Source organism: Spermophilus citellus (assembly GCF_964194105.1).
Source record: "Spermophilus citellus genome assembly, chromosome: 9".
Classification (NCBI taxonomy): Eukaryota; Metazoa; Chordata; class Mammalia; order Rodentia; family Sciuridae; genus Spermophilus; species Spermophilus citellus.
Genome location: NC_138191.1, coordinates 62,135,688 through 62,158,447, shown reverse-complemented (window position 1 = coordinate 62,158,447; position 22,760 = coordinate 62,135,688). Strand labels below are relative to the sequence as shown.

At 38.5% G+C, this 22,760-nt stretch overlaps 1 long non-coding RNA gene and 1 pseudogene across 2 annotated transcripts; both read right to left on the bottom strand.

Moving 5' to 3' along the window:
- Positions 1-8,378: 8,378 nt before the first annotated feature.
- LOC308656507 (endoplasmic reticulum chaperone BiP-like) lies at positions 8,379-11,053 on the bottom strand (annotated as a pseudogene). Its single transcript has one exon. The product of its transcript is annotated as an endoplasmic reticulum chaperone BiP-like (transcript).
- A 1,271-nt stretch (positions 11,054-12,324) lies between these two features.
- LOC308656524 lies at positions 12,325-15,065 on the bottom strand. Its single transcript, XR_014023739.1, has 3 exons — positions 14,915-15,065; positions 14,685-14,793; positions 12,325-12,376 (listed from the first exon to the last, which is right to left on the bottom strand). It is a non-coding gene; the product is annotated as an uncharacterized lncRNA (long non-coding RNA).
- Between the last annotated feature and the right edge of the window lie 7,695 nt (positions 15,066-22,760).

Below are 22,760 nucleotides of genomic sequence, written 5' to 3'. Positions count from 1 at the left end.
TATTGTTCCCAGGTGTTCTCTGCGTAACATCTTTAGTGCACATCCACTCTTAAGTACACCTCCACTCTTAAGGATATCAGTGAAAAATAAATACATGGACCATAAATAACACCTGTAGACTGTAGTGCAGTAACTTAAATTTGGAGTCAGACTTGGACTCTCAAACACTGACCTTGAATTTCGATCCCTAAAAGCTACTCAGCATTCACACATCACTACAAGTTAAGGGAACAGAATGGAGTAGATAAGATGGTCTAGTGATCCCCTGCCCATCCCTGTTTATCCATACCCTATGATCAATTGGTTGATTCCTCTGTTAGTGAATTTGCAATTCAGAGGTGGCTTCTATGAGCAATACTCTAGTTTACAGTTTAGACTGATACCATGTTTAACCCTTCCGACTTAAAAATACATGAACTTAGAAAGATGAGTGAAATGATGTGCCTGACTGTGATAGCCCCATGTATGTTCATGGTTAGTTGTTCTGAAAATGGAAAATGCATTGCAGAGAACATCGAAGCAATTTAAGTCAAAGGTAGAGAAACCAGGTCATGTCTCAATCACAGGAGGGTGATCTGTTTCCATTTATGCTGCACTCGTGGTGTGTGCAGGGTGCAGGACATCAACCTCTTACTGGGACCAAATCTCACCATAGCTCAGCTCCTTGCTTCACCTGCCTGAGTCCCAACAGCCTGAAGCTAAAGCAATGACATCAGCAGAGTTTTCTGTGATAAGGGGAGTGATCTTCCTTGTGCTCTCTAGTGTGGTAACCCCTGACCACATGAGGCTACTGGGAAAATGAGGGGCTATGGTTCAAATTGGAGTAAAATATGCATAATGTAGAATTTGTTATGTAAGCAATTTTAAATCTGTGACATTAAATACATTGACATTGTTGTGCCTCCATTGCCAGAATTTTCCATCTTTAAAATATATATTTTAAAGAGGGGATAGGAAAGGTAGCAGAATACAACAGTCACTAATATGGCATTATGTAAAAATGTGAATATGTAACAGATGTGATTCTGCAATCTGTATTTGGGGTGAAAATGGGAGTTCAAAACACAATTTGAGTCAAATGTATGAAAGATGATATATCATGAGCTATGTAATGCTTTAAATAATCAATAAAAACAAATAAAAAAATAATTTAAAAAAAAAGTGATATGTAAATTCTATTTGCACGCCTTCAAAAAGAGAAAAGTTTAGTGATTGATTTATGGTTTGGATTTTCCAGTTATTTCCCCAATATTTTCAAAGAATTATGATAAAGTACATGGAAATATCATGGTAGATAGACTGCTCAGGTAAAGAAAACTTTCCTTTTTTCTTTTTTTTTTTTTTTTACTTTGAAGATAACTTGACTGGTGTAAAGCATATTTACTTAAATTCATTTATATGAAAAGTAGGTATATTTCCTAAATAGATAAAAACCTATATTTTGGGGTACCAAGGTTTGAACTCAGGGGCATTCCACCACTGAGCCACAAACCCAGCCTTATTTTGTATTATATTTAGAGACAGGATGTCACTGAGTTGCTTAGCACCTCACTTTTGCTGAGGCTGGCTTTGAACTCCTGATCCTCCTGACTCAGCCTCCTGAGCTGCTGGGATTACAGGCATGTATCACTGTGCCCGGCTAACATCTTTTTTTTTTTTTTTTTGTATTGAAAAAAGAGTCTTCAAAAAATAAACATGAGATGTAATTTATTAACTGAGAAAACATGGAGATGGCAGAGTTAGGGAACTAAAGTGATTTCTGCCCTGAAAAGACTGCATCTCTTCTCTTCCCACAATGATGGATCAGAACCAAAGTGTCCAAGTACTGGCAAAGTCTGTTGAGTGGTGGTTGTAAGATGAATTTTTTTTCTACATCCTAATAGAAGGGCTAGTTATAAACACATTCATTACAAGGAAATAAGGTAATGTCTTATTTATACAACAATCCAAATTTCAGCTATCCAGTTACCTAGAGCAGAGCCACAAACCCTCAAAGAAGTGGTTCTGGCCTCAGAGCTACAAGAACAACTTTGATGAAGCTCAACACTCTAATTTTTCAGGTGAGAAAATAGGAGCCCAGAAATGTCAGTATGACTGAACCACACCTTAAGTAGCTCCAGGTGGGCATTGCAAAGGCTTCTGGGGGCATCAGAAACCATCCCTGTAGTGATGGAAGCCTTGTGTGAGAGGAGAAGAGAACACAGCTATGGGATTCAGAGAACATCCTGGACAGAGCTCCAAGGTGACTCCATGATTCCCTCCTCCTGTGTGCTTACACTGTTCAGGCCTTGCCTTTGGGGTGCAATGTGGTGATCACAAAGGGGTGCCACTTCTGCTGAATGATCATGTGCCACATCTGATGGACTTTGTGTATGACAATGATCTCAAAATCATATTTCCTACTGATGTTGTAAATACCTTAGTTTGGGTAAGCACAGTTTGTTATGTTCACCTAACAATAATATCACCTTACAGCGCATCTCTCAGAACATGCCCTACTGCTAAGGGATGACTGACTTGTATTTGGGAACAGCCCTGGGTCTGGGGTAAGGTAGCCTGGGAGCCATTGCTGACGTGGCCACTTGTGAAGTACATTGTCTGGACTGGGTTTCTGATTTCTTTTTATAAAAAAAGGGGATGATAAGACCTATTTCTTAGGGTTACTTTGATAGTAAATAAAGTGATGCATATAAAAATCTGTTGTGTACCCTGAGGTATTGTGAGATTTGCACAGTTAGGCCATCCAACATCTTCTTGACTATAAAGTTCTTTGTGCACGGTGAACATTCAGTGAAAATCTTAAAGTCCTTTGATAGAAAATCCTTTCTATCAAAGGACAGAGACAAGCCACTAATTTCGATGTATATAGACTACATGAACATGAAGCCAGCATGGTCACAACGCACACTGAAGGTCACCCCAGAAGCTTTCAGGCAGCACTAGACTTGTTTGTTTAGTTCTGCAAGGTTCAGGTTCTTTCAGGTCTTTTCACTTTTCTTACTTTGTGAAACCCTGGGCTCACTCCCAAGTGTATGTGGTTCTTTTCTTATGTCAATTTGTATTTTTGCCTCTTGTCTGAAGGATTTCAGTGTCAGAGCAAGAAGGAGACCTGCTTACACAGCCTCAGACCCGAGAACAAGGACCCAAACAAGCTCACACTGTGGATTCAAAGCTGCCAGGGCCTCAGACTCATGGGGATCTGCTGCTCCTCCTCTGGTGGCTCAGCTCCCCCTTGACGTCCCCACCCATCTCCAACCATGCTCAGAGGCTCAGCTCCCCAAGTCTCTTCTTCTGCCTGTAGAAGTTCTCTCTGAGCTCTATCTGGAATGCTCCTCAGTGAAGCTCTTGCCCCCATCTGTCATGTTAAATGAGTAGGAGCCCCGATCAGAGATCAGAGACTGTGGTCATGCTTTGAATTCCTGTATAACAAATAGCCACCCAATGTAGTTCAAAAACAATCTGAAAACTAAACTCAGTAATATAAGGAAGCAGCCAAGTCTCAGCCAATCACACATAGCTGAGCTTCAGCCAATCACAAGCTGCCTAGCACCAGACCATGCATGACCAGGCAAGGCAAACTCCTGGCTCTCAACAGGGTAGCCCTGTCTGTACTCAACTTCCCAGCCTGATCTGGAAATGCCCACCAGCTAAAGAGCAGAGCTCTCCAGCCTTCTCCTGGTTCTGAGAACTGCCTGCTTCAGGAATATTCAGGAATATTATTTGTTCAAAAAAACTGTTCAATTAAAATTCCACAAGTTTCCTCTTAACCTCTTAACACACCTCCCTTTCAAAGTGCCCTCTGAAGTCACCGATGACCTCCACATTGCTGTGAAATCCATGGGAAATTCTTGGCCTCATGTGATCGAACCCATGAATGGCATTTATTGGATAGTGTTAAGACCACAAAGGAGGGGTCAAGCCCCTGACCCCCTCTTAGTGAGAAACTAATGTGACTCCATTTTTAAAAATAAATAAATAACAGCAGCTTCTACTTCAAGGCCCTAAGGAAGAGGGCATGACCCTTGTCCTTGGAAAAACCCACAGAGCACTCCTAAGCACATACCCACCCTGCTGAGTCGTTTGTCTGTAAATAACAGGAGAGGTCTGCGGTGCCAGGTGTCCCTGACTCAGTTAGGCGGTCTCTCTGAGCTATGAGGACCCATAGCAACCCCCCTAGCAACCTCCAATCAGCATGAGACAGGGAAAATACCTGGAATGCCAGATGACCCCCAAGTAGTTTATGGTGGTTGATAACATGTTGGGAAACCATGTATTTTAGCATGTACACCCCTCATGGCCTAAACCAATCAGCTCAAACAAATCCCCCTTTTGTACTAACCAATTACCCCTTCCCAACTTGTTCCCGCCATTGAATGTGCTAATCAATGTTAAGAGTTGTTGTTTGACTTTCCCGCGGTATGGAATGATTTGCTGTGTGATGTTGTGATGCATACAGTATCCTCCCAAAACCTGTAAAATCTCACTGAACAAAGGACCAGGACTCACTCCCTGGGACCGCTGCATCGGGAATGGTTGCGAGTCCAGGCTTGAGCTTGCAATAAAGACTCTTGTGTGATTGCATTGGATTTGGCTCCTGGAGGTCTATTGGAGTCCCACGAATCTGGCATAACATTAGCCAGATTTAAGATCTCTCAGCTCATTCAAGAGCTCACAATGACACTCTTGTCCTGCTTCTTTCCAACCCAAATGGCTGTGCAATCTTAGGTAAAAGGCAACTTTTTTGCTATTTTCCTAACCTCCTAAGTCAGTTTGCCTTGGGGCTCAATTCTTGAGCTCCCTATGTAGATCTTTCCCTGAGGCATTGTTCAGTCTCCTAACCTTGGATACCACGTCTAGTCTAAAACAATAACTCCACCCCCAGGTTATTTTTCTAGCCCTGATTTTCCTTTCAGTGTTTCTTTTATGGAGTATTTTTACATCCTCCGATCAAGACAGAAAATCTTCAATAGGAAATATCACAATCGCCTTATTTTGTAGATGAGGAAACTGAGGCACAGAGAGTAAGAAGGCTGAGTGTGAAGTCAGGTGAGAGCCCCAGGTCTGTATTCTGAACTAATGTACCAATCCACCCAATAAGGCCAGTGAATGTCTTAGGAGAGGCAGTGATTCATTCTTTTTAGTTGCTGGGAAGTGATTTTTGTCTCCTCTGCACCACCACCCATTTGTTGGCTTTGTCCATTCAGGAAATAATTAATCAACGTTCATGTGTGTTTTGTGGGGCTTGCATTTGGACTGCACTTTTTAGTCTCCAGGATGATCTTCTTTTTTCAGAGAAATTATTATAATTATTTTTTTTATTTTATTTTATTATTATTAATCTCTTTTTTAGCTTCTTATTTTTTAAAATTTATTTTTATTGACTTTTTAACAAAATGACAGTGGAATGCATTACAATTCTTATTATACATATACAGTATAATTTTTCATATCTCTGGTTGTATATAAAGCATGTTGACACCAATTCATGTCTTCATACATGTACTTTGGATAATGATGTCCATCACATTCCACCATCCTTGCTAATCCCTTGCCCCTTCCCTTTCCCTCCCACCCCTCTGCCCTATCTAGAATTCATCTATTTCCAGGATGATCTTATTGCATTTTTCCAACAGATCCTAGGGTAGGTAGAACAAAGATGTTGTGTCCGCCGAGAACTAAAAAATAAAATATTGAAAATTCTCTCTCTCTCTCTCTCTCTCTCTCCTCTCTCACTCTCTCTTTCAAAAAAAAAGTGTATTAAACATGGTTGCTATGGTCTGAATATGTTCTTCCCAAATGTGTATGTTGTGACAATCACCATTGTGACAGCAGCAAAAGGGACAATGAGACTTACTATACTCTCCAAATCAACTTAAATAAATTGTTTCTCAATTCTAATGACATATACATTTTCACTGGTTGATAGTACAGGTAGAAAAAGTATGTAAAGTGATTAATAAGTCAAAACATGTGATTAGGTCATGGGGCTCTATATTTTTTAACAGAATGAATGCCCTTATATTAGAGGCTTCACACATCATTCACATCCCTTTCCCCCCATTCTACTTTCAGTCAACTGATGATGCAGCAATACACGCCACCTTGGGCAATGTGAATATATTTAGTGTGACTTAACTGTACACTTCAAAATGGTCTAAATGGCAAATTGTAAGTGTATTTTACAATAAAAACATCGAAAGATGCATTTTCTATTGTTCAGTGTTTCCTGCTATTATTTAGTAATCACATTCATTAAGAGCACTAACCAGCCAGGCACAGTGGCTCATGTGTGTAATCCCACTGGGAGGCTGAGGCAGGAGAATTGCAAGTTCAAAGCAAGCCTCAGCAAAACAAAAGCAAGGTGCTAAGAAATTCAGTGAGACCCTGCTCTAAATAAAAAATGAAATAGGGTTGTGGATGTGTGCTGAGAGCCATTGCCAAGTAGGAATGACGCATGGCAATTTCTTTGTCAGCCTACCCAATATTGCTTAGTGGAAGGACTCTCCATATTGGACCCAGGTCATTTGCAGTGACATTGCATGTATGCTTGAGTAAGGTGACCCTGCTCAAGGACCAGGGCGGATCCAGGTTTAGGGTGTATCCTGCTGAGATTAGGGAGTATCCCGCTCTTTGGGTTTAGGGTGGTTCCAGGTTTAAGGTGTACCCTGCTGGGAATAGGGCGTATCCTGCTGCCTCAGTTTTGCACGCTCCTTGAGTTCCCATTGAGTTCTCATGTGATTCAGAGAGTATTTGGGATTTAGAGCCCAGTGGATTCGGCCCAGAACGTGAATTTCCCCAGAACGTGAATTTCCCCAGAACGTGATTGTAGAGTGCCGGTGTGAGTTCGGGAATAAAGAATTGCTGTTTGAATCTACAAGGCAGTGAGTCGCTCGTGATTTTGTGCCCAGCCAGACTGTGGCAGATGTGGCTCTCTGGTACTCCAAAAAAGAAGCACTAATCAAAGTTTCACAACCCTGTATCTGAGATTCAATTCTGCTTGCTGAATCTCTGAAAACTAAAAGCATGTCACTTAGCTAAGCCTCAGTTTCCTCATCTATAACACAGGAATTATAAAATGCTTCCTTACCCATTAGAGGTTGCTGTGAAATTTCAACTTGGTAAAGTCTAAATACACAAAGCTCAATAAATGTTAGCTCTGATTTTATTTTTAAGTTTTCAAACCAATTTGATTCTTGTACTTTGTATAAGGAAGGCTAAAAAATGGCTTTAGCATTAAAAAGGCCATTTGTTCATTTCTCCTTAGTCCTTAATGTTATGGAGAACTATAAGACAACATGCCCTAAAACCCATTTCATATCATAGTCAAGTGATGAGCCCATGTGTTGATCACTGAGTCAATAGTTAATAATCTTAAAGTATCATACTCCAAGAGGCAACAATTTCAGAGAAGCCACAATAACTTATTGTACTTGAAATAATTTACATATAATAATGTGTGTATAAACCTGTACATATAACTTTTATCAAGTATAATATGATCATACAAAAACATTGACTCACAATATAGTTCACACATACCAAAGAAGGCTATTTTATTTTTGTCCCTTTTACATCATATTTTAGGCAAGATGATGAAACCCAGAAAATAACAGGAATGGACTAGTTTATAAAAACTGGGTATTTTATAAGTGAAACACATTCAGTCATCTACATCTCTCAAATTGCAAACAATGTGATTTACTATACTCCCAAAATGAACTTAAATAAATTATTGCACAATTCTAATGACATATACGTTTTCACTGGTTGATAGTCAGGTAGAAAAAGTATGTAAAGTGATTTATAAGTCAAAACATTTCATACAAAAGGATTTTTGGGGGGGGGAACTGGAATTCAACTAAGGGACACTCAACCATTGAGCCGCATCCCCAGTCTTATTCTGAATTTTATTTAAAGACAGGGTTGCTAAGAGTTTTGCCATTGCTAAGGCTGGCTTTCTACTTGAGATCCACCTGTCTCAGCCTCCCAAGCTACTGGGATTACAGGCATACATCCAAAGGAATGGTTTTAACCAAACCCTCATAATGTCAAGAGAAAATGCATTGAAATTAAAAATATCTGAAGCACACATTTATAAGACCATTATAAAAATACAAAAAAGGTTAAAATGTCATAAAATAAAAATTTATACAGATAAAGTTAAGGGGTTAAAAACTATCAAATGTATTAAAATCATCTAAAGCCAAATAAGAAATAATTTATCTATATAATTTAAATTATAATATTATATAAATGTATTGCATATGTAGTATATAATATATAATACATAATATATAATATATAAATATAATTTAAATTATATAGTTTAGTTATTTGGCTTTAGATGGTTTTATTGCTTCTGATAGTGTTTTTTTCCCTTAGCTTTATCTGTACAAATTTTTATTTTATGACAGTTCTAAACTTTCAGTATTTTTTTTTAAATAACAAACATTTATTGGTGTCACTTATGGTAGAAAAAAGTTCCTACCCCAGATGTGCATGACCCAATTGTTAAATAGAACATTTCTGAGGTGAACACACATCCTGACCCACATTTTAATATCCAGTTTTTTAAGATAGCCAATTCCTCCTCTCTCTCTTCCCCAAAACATGTGAGCAACTGCTAATGGAAAGCAGTAAACAGCCATTTGGGCTATAGCATTTTCAACTCCACTCTGAGGTGAAGATTCCAATTACATTCCAGACTTAAGTTCTCTCAGTTTTCTCCTAAGGAAAGTTCTGAGTCCAGTATTTACAATATTACAGCAATAGCAGATCAGTGTCTTCAACTCCTCTCTTTCTGCTGTATCCTCTTCACCAGTTGGGGGAGGGCCTACATTTCCATAGAATTTGCTGATAATTGGCTGAACAATTTCTTCTAGTTCCTTCTTTTTAGTTTTGAAGTCTTCAATGTCAGCTTCTTGGTGACTTTCCAGCCATTCAATCTTTTCCTCGACAGCTTTTTCCATGGTCTCCTTATCTTCAGAGGAAAGTTTGCCTCCCAACTTTTCTTTATCTCCAATCTGATACTTTAGAGAGTAGGCGTAGTTTTTCCAACTCATTCCTAGTATCAATTCACTCCTTGAGTCTTTTGTCTTCCTCAGCAAACTTCTCAACATCATTAACCATCTTTTCAATTTCTTCAGGTGTCAGGCAATTTTGGTCATTGGTAATTGTAATCTTATTTTTGTTCTCTGTACCTTTGTCTTCAGCTGTCACCCAAAGAATAGCATTCACATGTATCTCAAAAGTGACTTCAATCTGGGGGACCCCACAGGAAGAATTCCAGTGAGATCAAATGTACCCGGAAGGTGGATGTCTTTTTTCAGGGGTCCTTTACCTTCATAGACCTTGAGTGGAACAGTAGGTTGATTATCAGAAGTTGTAGAAAAGATCTGAGACTTCTTGGTTGGTACCACAGTGTTCCTTGGTATCAGTTTGGTCATGACACCTCCCACAGCTTCAATACCAAGTGTCAGGGGACATACATGAAGCAGTACTAGGTCACCTGTATCTTGATCATCAGAGTACACCAGCCTGGACAGTGTCACCATATGCAACAGCCTCATCCGGGTTTATGCCACAGGATGGATCCTTGCCATTCAAGAACTCTTTAACAAGTTGTTGAATCTTTGGAATTTGAGTAGAGCCACCAACAAGAACAATCTCATCAATATCAGACTTCTTCAAGTCAGAATCCTCCAGTACTTTCTGAACAGGCTTCATGTTTTCTCTTCAAATTTTGCCTGAGTCAGGGTTTCAGAAAAGTCTTCTCCTTCATAGAAGGACCCAATTTTAATTCTTGCTTAATGTTGAGCAGACAGGGCCCACTTGGCCTTTTCTACTTTACACTGGAGTTTCTGCACAGCTCTGTTTTCTTTCCTAACATCTTTGCCAGTCTTCTTTTTGTACAGCCTGATGAAATGTTCCATAACACGCTGGTCAAAGTCTTCTCCATCCCGATGAGTATCTCTATTGGTGGCCATGACTTCGAAGACATCAAATTGTCAATGGGGAGAAGAGACACATAGAAGGTTCCACCACCCAGATCAAACACCAGGATGTTCTTCTCTCCCTCCCTCTTATCCAGACCATAAGCAATAGCAGCTGCTGTAGGCTCATTGATGATCCTCATAACATTCAGGCCAGCAATAGTTCCAGCACCTTTGGTTGCTTGCCAGTGGCATCATTAAAATAGGTTGATACAGTAACAACTGCATGGGTAATCTTCTTTCCCAAATAAGCCTCATCAGTTTCTTTCATTTTAGTGAGAATCATAGCAGAGATTTCTTCTGGAGCAAATGTCTTAGTTTGCCCACCTCCAATATCAACCTGAATGTATGATTTGTGTGTATGTTTCTCTTCAAACACTTTGAAAGGCAAGAACTTGATGTCTTGCTGCACAGAAGGGTCATTCCCAGTGCTGCCAATGAGCCGCTGGGCATCGAAGACCGTGTTCTCAGGATCTGAGGTGAGCTGATTCTTGACTGTATCTCGGATCAGATGTTCTTCTTCAGGGGTGAAGGCCACATAATACGGCCTGATGTACTTGCCCTGATCATTGGAGATGATCTCCAGTGGCCATTCTTGAACACCCCAATGCAGGAGTAAGTGGTCCCCAGGTCGATGCCGACCACGGTACCCATGTCCTTTTCTTGTCATCCTCCTCAGCCATGCTGTGCAGAGCAGCAGCCGAACCGCGGCCACCAGAGAGAGCTTCATCTTGCCCTAGCTATTGGCCAGTTGCTCTCCTCAGCAGACAGCCAGAATTTGCAGGCAATCCAGCAACAGGCTGCAGCTGAGAGCAGTGAGGTTACAGGTCTCTTACACTCGAGATGCCTCAACTCTGTCCGTCTGTGTTGTCTCTGCCAATTTCTCAAACTTTTTAGTATTGAAGTGCCTTTTCTTTCTACAATTGTATTAATTACCATATGTAAAAATTGACAAGTAGAATGCTAGTAAACACAGATTCGCAAGCTTTTAGGCCACTATGTAAATATTTAAAAAGTTAAGTGAATTGCCAATGCTTCCATACATGCTATAACAACACAAGTGGTCAAAGATGCACTTTATGAACATTATGTGGGAAAAAATATATTCATACCCAATCAACATTTTTCAGGCACTTGCATTCAGAAGCATTTTATGAATCAGCACCAGGTTTGCTCCAAAATAAAGCTCATTTTCCCCTACTGCCCCTATTTGTTGAGAACAATATTGTACATTAAGGATGCATTTACATGAATCATTTTATAGAGAAAATTATATTAAATTTAAAATTATAATACTTATTTTATGTATAACTTCAAAAACACAGAATTTAAAGACAATACCAGTGAGCACTAACATTCTATATGACTAAAACACTATCATTCTGTATGACTAGCAAACACAATACAGGCCAAAAGGCATAATATACACTTTGGCAATCCTATACAAAAGGGGTTCTGTTACAACATTCTTTCATAAAATAAACACAATACATAAAAATGAAACAAGAAAAAGAAAAACTGAATTTTGAAAACCTACACAAACTGTGGCATTTCAAATTCAAGGTCTTGTAACTCTTCCATTTGTTTTAGCCTGAGTCCCTGGCACATTGGATTCATGTCAGGCAGGCCAACCTCCTCACAGTTCTCTTTAGGCTCAGCAGCTGGTTTCAAAGCATAAGCTGATGTGCTGTCTGCCTCTGGAACAGATTTCTCCACATGACTCAGGGGAATAAGAGCTGTGCTAGGAGGCACTGCTGCTGAAGGTGAAGCTGGTCTCTCCTCAGTCTCCCTGACTTTGCTGGTCGGGGTAGGTGGTTTGTAAAATGTTGTCCCGAGATGGGGCTGCAGTATTCTGGGTGCTCTTGCAGGAGCAAGACGGTGAGAATGAGAGGACAGTCTCACTGGTGCCTCTCTTGCTGAACTGGCTGGTGTGTTGGGCTGTGTGGCACCATTGGAATGGTCACCACTAACCTTGATGCTCATTGTCACTTTTTCCTGGAGTACACTTGGCACAATCACTGCACTCCTGCCAGTTAAGTTCTTTGGTTCACATTGTTGTTCCTGAGTTTTCTGTGGAAACTGCAGATCAAAACCATTAATTTGGGAGCCAACAGTAGTAGAGGTATCTTTTCTATTACGTCCTTCAAAGGTAAGATTCTGGCAAAACTTGTCTGAATTGACATTTCCCACATTTATGCTGTTTTTCTCATTAGGAGAGCTTGCAAGATGGAACCTATCTACAGGCAAACAGCAACATCTGATCTTGGGGCTTGGCATAGGCCTCTGTATACCATTTGTTGTCACATCAGATTTCAGACTAAGTGGTTTCGTGGTTTTACACATATTGTCCATCTTTTGTGATGATGATTCAAGTTCTTTGTGATCTGAAAAACAAGAGATTTTTTTTTAACTTCATGAAGCTTGGTTAATAAGGAAGTGTGGTTATTTATGAATGGGCATTCTCTCAAACAACAGAGTCTTACATATCTTTTCCAACATTATTTTCTCAGTCATCTATGCAGAGGAATTAAAAATCCATACAATATTAAAGGCACATTTTTAATTAAAGCATTGCTTTTTAAAATTCATCTTAATAGAACAAATAGTCACAAAGCACATAAAATTTAAAAAAAAACCACTTCCTGTAATAACTTGTTTTAATATACTACCCATGAATGAATATTTTCTGTGTTAAGATTTTCCTGATTTCAACAGGCAGACAATGGTAACTCTAGAACAGTAACACTATTCTTTACACCAACAAACGCCTTGTCCTGAATCCCAAGGACTTTGCCTGTCACTTAATCTGCTTTCCAGCTACATTCTGTCCATACTGAGGGCAACACACCAGAGAGGACTTGGATGCTCTCCCAGCTGATCCACTAATACATGGCAATATCCTCTGGACAAAGGAAGGTTGAAGAGCTGTCAAAATTGCCATTGTGCTACTGGTCCTGGAGACTCCAGATTTACCTCCTTCTCTTTCTCCTCTAGTCTGGTCCCAAGGTCCGTTTTCTCACCTATAACCCTAGCATCTCCCACTCTCTCTTTGCTGCATGTACCCCAGAAGCTCCTGTTGCTAGAAAGGTGCAGCCATCTGGCCATGATCCTCATCTCCCTGCTGAGAAACATCAGACAACTGTGTGCCTTGCCACTGGTCTGATGGCTTTCCAACAGCCCTGTTCATAGCCCACATTCCTCATCCCTGCCACCTGGTCCTTCTCCCATATCCTTGGGCAGTGGTTTGCAGACAGGTGCACAGCAGCATCACTTGATGATGATCGCAGGTCATCATCTCATCTGACATCCTTCTTCACCTGAGGCTTCTGGCCTCTCTTTCCTGCTTCCCAGGCAGTGCTCATGTGATTTGCTGTCCTGGACCCTTCTCCACATTGATAGAAGGGAGCTGAGCCATTGTGGTTGGATGGCAACCACCAGAACATATTTACAGTCCTGCAGAACTTCTAGCACCACTTCTAGCTGCCTGGGTGATGTCGCAGCTCCTGCTCCAGTACTGCCCTGGGCAAGCCTAGTGCACTAGCCCTACCTGCCTTCTTCTGTCAAGACAAACTCCTATGTGGAGATATGTTGGCATGTGGTGTTAATGATCTTCTAAAGAAAAGGCTCAGAATTACCTGGTATGTAATAAAAATTTCAAATATGTTAAAATTACTTATTGTTATTAGTATACCTATCTGGGAATCAAATTTCATTGGACAGTGAAACAAGGTTCCATTTAGGAATGAGACAGGATGAGGTTCAAATCCTGAATCAACAATAATTTAGGGACATGACCCTTGGCATTATTTACCTTCTTCAGACTGTTAGCTATGGCTTAAATGAGGCCAAGATTCATAGCACAGAAGTGCTAATAAGATCAAATCAGATAAATGGAATCAGTGAGTCCAGTGCTTTTCTTTGCAGAGAGGTAATGGACTGTCTTTGTTTTCAGACTTTTTCAGGCTACACTCATTGATATTTCATTAATTTAATATATCAAATTTAACATTTATGACTATGTATTGAAAAATTCAGATTCAGCTCTCAGCTCTACTAAAGCAGTAAGGAATGAAAGGTTTTCAACCCCCTTACCAGAAACCATTCACTGAAATAAAATGATCAAAAAACAGAGAACAAAAAGACTGGAGCCAAGAAAATGGAAGACGTGTGCTTAATGTGCTAAAGTTAGGCCACAGGTAAAGGGACATCAAAAAACTTTAGGAGTCTATTTTTTTTTTTTTTTGAGTTTCAGGAGTCCAGCTTTTTTCTGTTTTGACTTTAATTGATGACAAAGAAGTAAAGGTGAAAACAAATCTCAGAAAGTGAACAAAAATAATTTATGAATTTCAAGATATCTTTTTACAAGAAAGAAACAAACCGAGATATTCATTTAAATGACATTCACTAAACTTTCTCAATGGCTAGAAAAGTTAAATAATAAAACCTTGAAGTTTGAACTTACCTCAACTAAACTAACCTTTTCTTTAAAGGATGAGTATTGTAGATGGACACAATATTTTTATCTTCATTTATTTGTTTTATATGGTACTGAGGATCCAACTCATGGCCTCACACATGCCGAGGCAAGTGTTTTGCCACTGAGCTACAAGCCCAGCCCTCACCTTGGTTTTTAATCATGACTTCTTGGCAAGGTTTGAAATATGCAAAGATATATGTTACATGACCACTCACCAATGAGACATGCATCCCTTTTTTCCAATGCATTTTGCTTGCATTCTGACTCCTCAAATGATGTAGCCAATTCATAATTTTTAATTTCAATATCTGCAGTGTGAATATCCTATTGATACAAGAAAAGTTTTAAACTAAAAGCAAAACACATCTCAAACAGTTCAAAGATTATTAACTTGTTAACATAAACATCACAAATTTAATCCAATTCTGAAATGGTCAAAACTCACTTGCTTTGTAGAAAAATATTGTGACTTTGTGGAATGTTCTGTTGATATTATGGGTTTGGAAGGAGGGCTTATATCCACCCGAGGTGCAACAACATCAGTATTAGATGAAACATTTTGTGGCTCTAGGGACCCATCGAAGATCATCTGTGCATTGGTAATCAGGAACTCTACCATAAGGGCCTGATTGGCATAGGCAACAAGAGAGGAGGAGATGGTACAAGGAGTGGTTGTAGGCCTGGGCCTCATGAGACAGGGTCCAAATACCACCCCCAAGTTTTTTGAGTTCATCAGGTTCTCTTCAGAATGGTCTACAACCCTGAAAAGAAGAACACATAAAGTGTATGAGATTTGCCTAATAGAGGTCCTTAATGGTAGTTTACCATGACTTGAGAAGTTTGGAGAAAACTCGGGCTATAGAAGACTACAAAACGTTTGTCAAGGGTCAAGTTAGGTAGGTCTAGGGAAAGAATCCTTTGTTTCATTATGATACTTACCACACACCAAACTGAGTTTCAGAGTACTATATTAGGATAAAATGCATGTAAGTAGAAGGAACTACTGAACTCAGTAGCAGAAGGAAGAAAAACACCTCTAAAAATTGCTCCATCATTGTATGTCGGATATACTCCCCATTTCTTATACTGGAAACTGGCACTGTCAATTTCTCTCTCACTGCCCAGTTAGTTTTCTTTTTTAAAAAAATAATTTTTACCTAGACATGGACACAATACCTTTATTTTATTTATTTATTTATTCTTATGCAGTGCTGAGTATCAAACCCAGTGTCTCACATGTGCTAGGCAAGTGTTCTATCACTAGCCACACTCCCAGCTGCCCACAGCTAGTTTTCTAGCCTAGATGATTCTCTCTCCTGAACATCTCTCTGTTCTCTTGCCACTATCAATGTTCTGGTTTTACTTCAAACACTCTCAGCTTGTTATTTCTATGACTATCCAAAGAAATCTCTCTCTGCCTGGTTTAGCTATCAGGATGATACTAGATTCATCTATGGGTGAAAAAGCTGTGAGATATATATATATATATATATATATAGTGAATGGGGTAGTTTTGCTATTTGTCTTTCAGAGGATTCATCACTGATGTATAGAAATGCATTTGATTTATGGGTATTAATTTTATATCCTGCTACTTTGCCAAATTCATTTATTATTCTAGAAGTTTTCTGGTGGAGTTTTTTTGATCCTCCAAGTATAAAATTATGTCATTGGCAAAGAATGGTATTTTAAGTTCTTCTTTTCCTATTTGTATTCCCTTGAATTTCTTTCATCTAATTGCTCTGGCTAGAGTGGCAAGCATTATGTTGAACAATTTTTAGATGGAATGCTTCCAATTTTTCTTCATTTAGAATGATGTTAGCCTTAGGTTTAGCATAGAGAGCTTTCACTATGTTGAGGTATATTGCTACTACCCCTAGTTTTTCTAATATTTTGAACATGAAAAGGTACTGTATTTTGTCAAATGCTTTCTCTGCATCAATTGGTATAATCATAGGTTTCTTCTCTTTAAGTTTATTGATGTGATGAATTACATTTATTGATTTCTGTATGTTGAACCAACCTTGAAACCCTGGAATACACAACTTGATCATGGTGCATTGTTTTTTTTTATATGTTTTTGTATGTGATTTGCCAGAATTTTATTGAGAATTTTTGCATCTATGTTCATCAGGTAGATATGGATCTGAAATTTTCTTTCCTTGATGTGTCTCTGGCTGGTTTCAGTATCAGGGTGACACTAGCTTCACAGAATGAGTTTGGAAGGGTTTCCTCCTTTTCTATTTCATGGAATAATTTGAAGCCCTTCAAGATATGAATAGTTAAAAAAAACTGTGGTATATATACACAATGGACTATTACTCAGAATCACAAGAGAATAAAATAATGGCATTTATAGGTAAAAGGATGGAGTTGGTGAATATCATGAAGTAAGCAAATCCCCCAAAATCAAAGGACAAAATTCTCTCTGATAAATAAATGTTGATACATAATTGGGTCTCTGGGGATGGAGAAACATTGATTGGGCTCAGGAGAGGGAAGGAAGAGGAGGGGTACGGGTAGGAAAGATGGTGGAATGAGACAAACATCATTACCCTAAGTACATGTATGATGGCACACGTGGTATGACTCTACATCATGTACAGAGAAAAGAAAATTTGTGCTCCATTTGTGTACAATGGATTGAAAAGCATTCTGCTGTCATGTATAACTGATTTGAACTACTAAAATTTTTTTAATTTTTTATTTTATTTATTTCTTTGTATGTGGGGCTGAGGTTCAAACCCAGAGTCTTGCACATGCTCTACCGCTGAGCCAAAATTCCAGCCACAAAAAATAAATTAAAAAAAAATTTAAAAAGGAGATCTTAATTGTTGTCAGAAAGGTCTAGCAGGCAAATCTGAATATGTGAAATTCCTGATTCCAAGTTCTTTAGTGGGTATAGAAACAACATGGTCAACTAATCTGCCAGGTAGGTAAAATTTTTTATCAAGTCTCTAGGAAGGGTAGCACAGTTCCTGCTACTGCTGGCTATATTGTAGCCTAATGAAATCAAATTTTCTAAATGCAAAATGCTTTCTTGTGTCCCCATGTCTGTTTCTCTCTGTCTCGTATGCTCTTCTGCACGTTCACTACCAAATCACCACTCAGTTCTTAAAATCAGACACAAGGCCTTTTGCCTCTTCTGCTCTATTCCTACCCCCAAAACTTCCTCTGCATGCCTACAAGCTGTGCACAGCTACTAGAAAAGGATGATGGTGAACTGTGGTTATATACAGATCTGTACCCCAAGAGGATAAGCCCACAAATAGCAGAAACCCTATACTTCCATCCTAGTTTCCCCAGCCAGAGCCTCGCACACAGGAAGCACCTGAGGGAACCATGTTTGCTGCATGAACATGTATTCAATGTCTCCCTCTCCCAACACATAATAAAAACATCCTAAAAATCATTTTGAAAATCATAACACAACAATATAAATGTACTGAATACTATTGCCCTGTTCAATTAAAAATGGCTAAGATGGTATAAAAATTCTTACCTCCTAAGATGGATGATAAGGTAATGTAGAGTGTTAAAATTGGACGGTGGCAATTGTCTTAGAAGGTCCTTGGTTTTGAGAATAATTTGGTTGATTTCCGTACACATATTTGGAGATGTGTTGTCTTCAGAGTTGTCCCTTTTGGTGTCCTGTTCTTGGTTAATATGTTGGATGACATTTGCAAGCTCCATAAATTCCTGGTACCATTGGAATAAAACCAATGGTTCTGGTAGCTAAAGAAACAAAATTATATTAAAAATACCTTTGGCTTGAGGTTGTGGCTCAGAGGTAGAGTGTTTGCCTAGCACATGCGGGGACCTGGGTTTGATCCTCAGCACCACATAAAAATTAATAAACAAAATAAAGGTACTGCATCTCGCTACAACCAAAAAATAAATATTTTGAAAAAATCTTCTGCCTGTTTTCTTTGTTAAAGTCAACTATAAGTGAGAATTGCTCAAATAATTTAGCATGTCCCTTTAGATTAACAAAATTTTCTGAAGTCAATCTGTATTTATTGATATCTTTTTCAGTACTGGAGATTGAACCTAGGACCTCAAGCATGCTATGCAAGCACTCTAGTACGCAGCTTCATCCCTGCCCATAAAATAAAATATCTATGTTTGGTAGAGAAGTGACTTAGAAAGCAAATCAAAATCTTGACTATAAATTATATTTATGTTAATAACAAATTAATAGATAATGAGTGAAATTCTAAACTTTAAATGAAGTTTAAGCTTTAAGCTTCATTATGGGATTTTAAAACTCTTCATCTCTATCCTAAACACATTATATTCACATCTGCCCCCCAAATAGCATAATCTTCAGCTGTTTTACTGGAACAAACATAGAATAGTGAACAAAATCTATAAAATGAATCAGAAACCCATGGATTTTATGAGTAAGGGGTAAAAATATCAAAGTGCTAAAGGGCACAGATTTTACTTGGGCAAGAATGAAGATCAGCACAAGATAATATGACCTACAAAAACATACCGTCAACATCTCATGAAACTTTAAAACAGGCTGATTTGCCATGAATAGATCAAAAGAAGTAGTTCTTACAACAAATATCCACTGCCATAATGAATTTCAATGTTTCTACTGATCTACAATAGAAAATTCAGTGAACAGTTAGCTACCTGATGTCCTATAATATCTGTGGGAAGTTAAGGTGTTGCCTTGTGATCAGTTTCTATCTTCACCACTCTGGGATCTGAGGCAAGTCACATCACCTCTTGGAGCTTTAGGTCAATGAGTCAGATAAAGGCTACTCTCTAACACTATTGCAAGAATTGAGCACACTTTCCCAAATGAAAGTCTTAGACATACAAAATTCCTCAACAGAATGCAAGTTTATTGTATTGGACCCAATTCATCTCCTCTCCCTGACTGACTAAACAAGGCTAAGGATGACACATTATGAGACTTCCAGTCATTCAAAGGTATCAACCTCCATTTCTCAGTTGAGGGGTCTGTAGAATGTGATTAAAGGGTTATCAATGCTTTCCTGGGCTAACTTTGTAAATCCAGCAATTTATACTTAATTTCTTTCCCTCCTGCAATTCCACTAAAATACAGTAGGCTCATAAGGACTAGGAAAATAGAGAAAACAAAAAGCAACAATTCACAAGTAGAAGAGCAGATGAATAAGTCCTGATGCAGCATTTCCAAGAGAACTGACCCTTTGTCACTCAACATGATTTTCAGAATCCTAAAGGGATGTGGACAATCACTACCAGGTCCTCTGATCTTGGCTTAGGTTGCAGGTGGGCCAGCTGAGAAAGCTTAGCTCTCTATAGACTCCTGTCTCCACTCCATGTACTAGGGCAATCTCCTTTCTAAAACTCTGGAAAATTTTTCTCTGGGCAATGGGATACAGAGGCTCTCTGAATCGAGGCAATGCCAAACATAAGGAACAGAGAAGTAACTGTCTTCAAATGGGGATATGTTGGCTATATGCACACTGAAAGCACAGATCCTACAGTCTTAGTAACCCTGGCTCCCACAGTATTGGTACTGTATCTCTAGGCAAGGAAAAAACCCTTTCCTGGGGGACTGGGGTTGTGGCTCAGTGGTAGTGCACTCATCTGGCATGTGCGAGGCGCTAGGTTTGATCCTCAGCACCACATAAAAATAAATTAATTAATTAAAAGTATTGTGTCCATCAAAATTAACAAAAATGCCATCCCAGGAGGACCACACCAGTGCCAGAACAGGGAACTAGAGACATGTAGTTAGGCATATACCAAACAGTCCACCTAGACCACTTTATAGTAAAGTTCAAAGTTTTTAAAAAGCCTTGATGTGTGTTCAAGTGCTTCCAAAGTGATTTCAAGCCCAAACTCATGTAACTAGACACCATGAAAGACAAAAATCAAAAGGGGTAGATAAAGAACAAATTGAAGGTGTAAAATGATGCTGTCAATATGCTGGCAACTAGTCAGATATGGTGAAAGAGCACTGGAAATGCAACTGATCTAAATTGAGATGTGCTCTAAATGAAAAATAGATACCATATTTCAAAGAAGAAGAGCTGCAATACAAATAAATAAATAAGAAAAATACCTCATAATTTGAAAAACTAGATATTCAAAATGTTAAATGACATATTAAAATTCGCTTCACTTTATTTTTCATTTTTATGTTGCTATAGAAAATTTAATGTTATATATGAGGGTCACATTGTATTTCTACAAAGGTTAGAGGCCAAATAGAGAAAAGAACCCTTAATGAGAAAAATCTATGAATATCCACAATAAAAGAGAATCATATAATCATTTAAAAAATGTTATCAAAAGAATAGAAAATCAGACTTCTTGAATATTAAAACATGATCTCACAAATGGAGTAATTTACTTATTCAAGAAGAAAAAGACAAGGAAATGTCTTAGAAAGTTTTTGAAGAAAAAAAGAACAATAAAGAAAAGGTAAGGGAACTGGAGAACAAGTATGCTTGCCAAGCAAGTGCAAGACCCTGAATTGTTAATCCCCATGAGTACAAATAACAAATTTATAAATATTTATATGTGTGTTTGTGTATGTGTACACACACACATCCCCAAACAAGAGCTTCAAGTACAAGGGTGGGAGAATGGCAATAAAAATCAAGAAAAGTTCCAAGAACTAAAGTGCTCACAACTGACGGAGCTCATGGAGTGGCCAGAATACTGGATGGAAATATATCCACATCAAAGTACATCATTATAAAATCTTAGAATAATGAGGGGGGTGATGACATAGTCTATACCAATGAAAAATATGAAACATAAAATATTTTTGCTCTTTGCATTTGATGGTAGGTTTAGAATAAAACTTTAACCTGCTGAAGGTAACATTTTAACACTTCACAGATATCGTGTGAAGAAAATTCGGACAGATCTACTAAATGCCTTCCGTTTTCCAGAGCTTGACACAGTATTGCGATTTTTGCCTTGTTGCCACTCACTCGATAAATTCCCTTGAAGAGAAAAGAAAAACAGAATGCAATATTTTACTTTAGTACAAAGGGCTAAATGCAGACATCTAGACAGAGTTGATGTATCTACTTCAATCTTATTAGTATTTAAAAAATACAAGTTGAAGTCAAATAAATTAACATTTTCCAAATAAATGTGAATAAATTTAGTTATTACAAATGGAGAGTGCTGATTTTCTTAAAGTCTCTTTTTCATTAAGACAAATCAAAAAGGCATTTATGTTTTTAGAGTTTTAAGAGTAAACAACATACTTGTAAACACAAGGCAGTCTTTTCAATTTCTAAAGTACACATTTTGATTATGAAAGGAATGCCATCTGGCTCCTTTTTGGCAACACAGGACAATTCTGCTCCAAATAAGTGCATTTTCCCCCGAAGTTTCCGATGTCCGCAAATGATGGTTAAGTTTGCCATGCATTTTTTATGGCAGACAAGAAGACACTATAAGAAAATGATATTTGAAAACTGATTGACTCACCTTAAAATTATTCACAACTAAGCAAAATACAGGCCGAGTAATAACGACAAAAATATGTTAAAAAGTACTATTTGTGGTTGGTGAATTACAGTTAACAGGAAAACAAAGAAGAAAACTATAGAAATAAACTGTGGGACTTTATTAAAATGTACTGGCAAGCCAGGTGTGATGGCATATGCCCATGATTCCAACTACTTGAGGGGTTGAAACAGGAATTTCACAAGTTGAAGGCCAGACCAATCTAGCAAGAACCCATTTCAAAACACAATTTTAAGAAAGGGTAGATGGGCTGGGGATGTGGCTCAAGCGGTAATACTCTTGCCTGGTGTGCGCGGGGCGCTGGGTTCGATCCTCAGCACTACATAAAAATAAAATTTAAAAGAAGATATTGTGTCTACCAAAAACTGAAAAATAAATATTAAAAAAATCTCTCTCTCTCCTTCTCTCTCTCTCTCTCCCTCTCTCTCTCCCCCTCTCCTTCTCTCTTTCTCTTCTCTCTCTCTCTAAAAATATGGCATAAGGGGCTGGGGATGTGGCTCAAGCGGTAGCGCGCTCGCCTGGCATGCGTGCGGCCCGGGTTCGATCCTCAGCACCACATACCAACAAAGATGTTGTGTCCACTGAGAACTAAAAAATAAATATTAAAAACTTCTCTCTCTCTGTCTCTCACTCTCCACTCTCACTCTCTCTTTAAAAAAAAAACAAAATAAAACAAAATAAAAATATGGCATGTGCAAGACCCTGAATTTAGTTCCCAGGAGTACAAACAACAAATTTATATATATTTAAATGTGTGTTTGTGTGTGGACACACACATCTCTAAATAAGTAAAA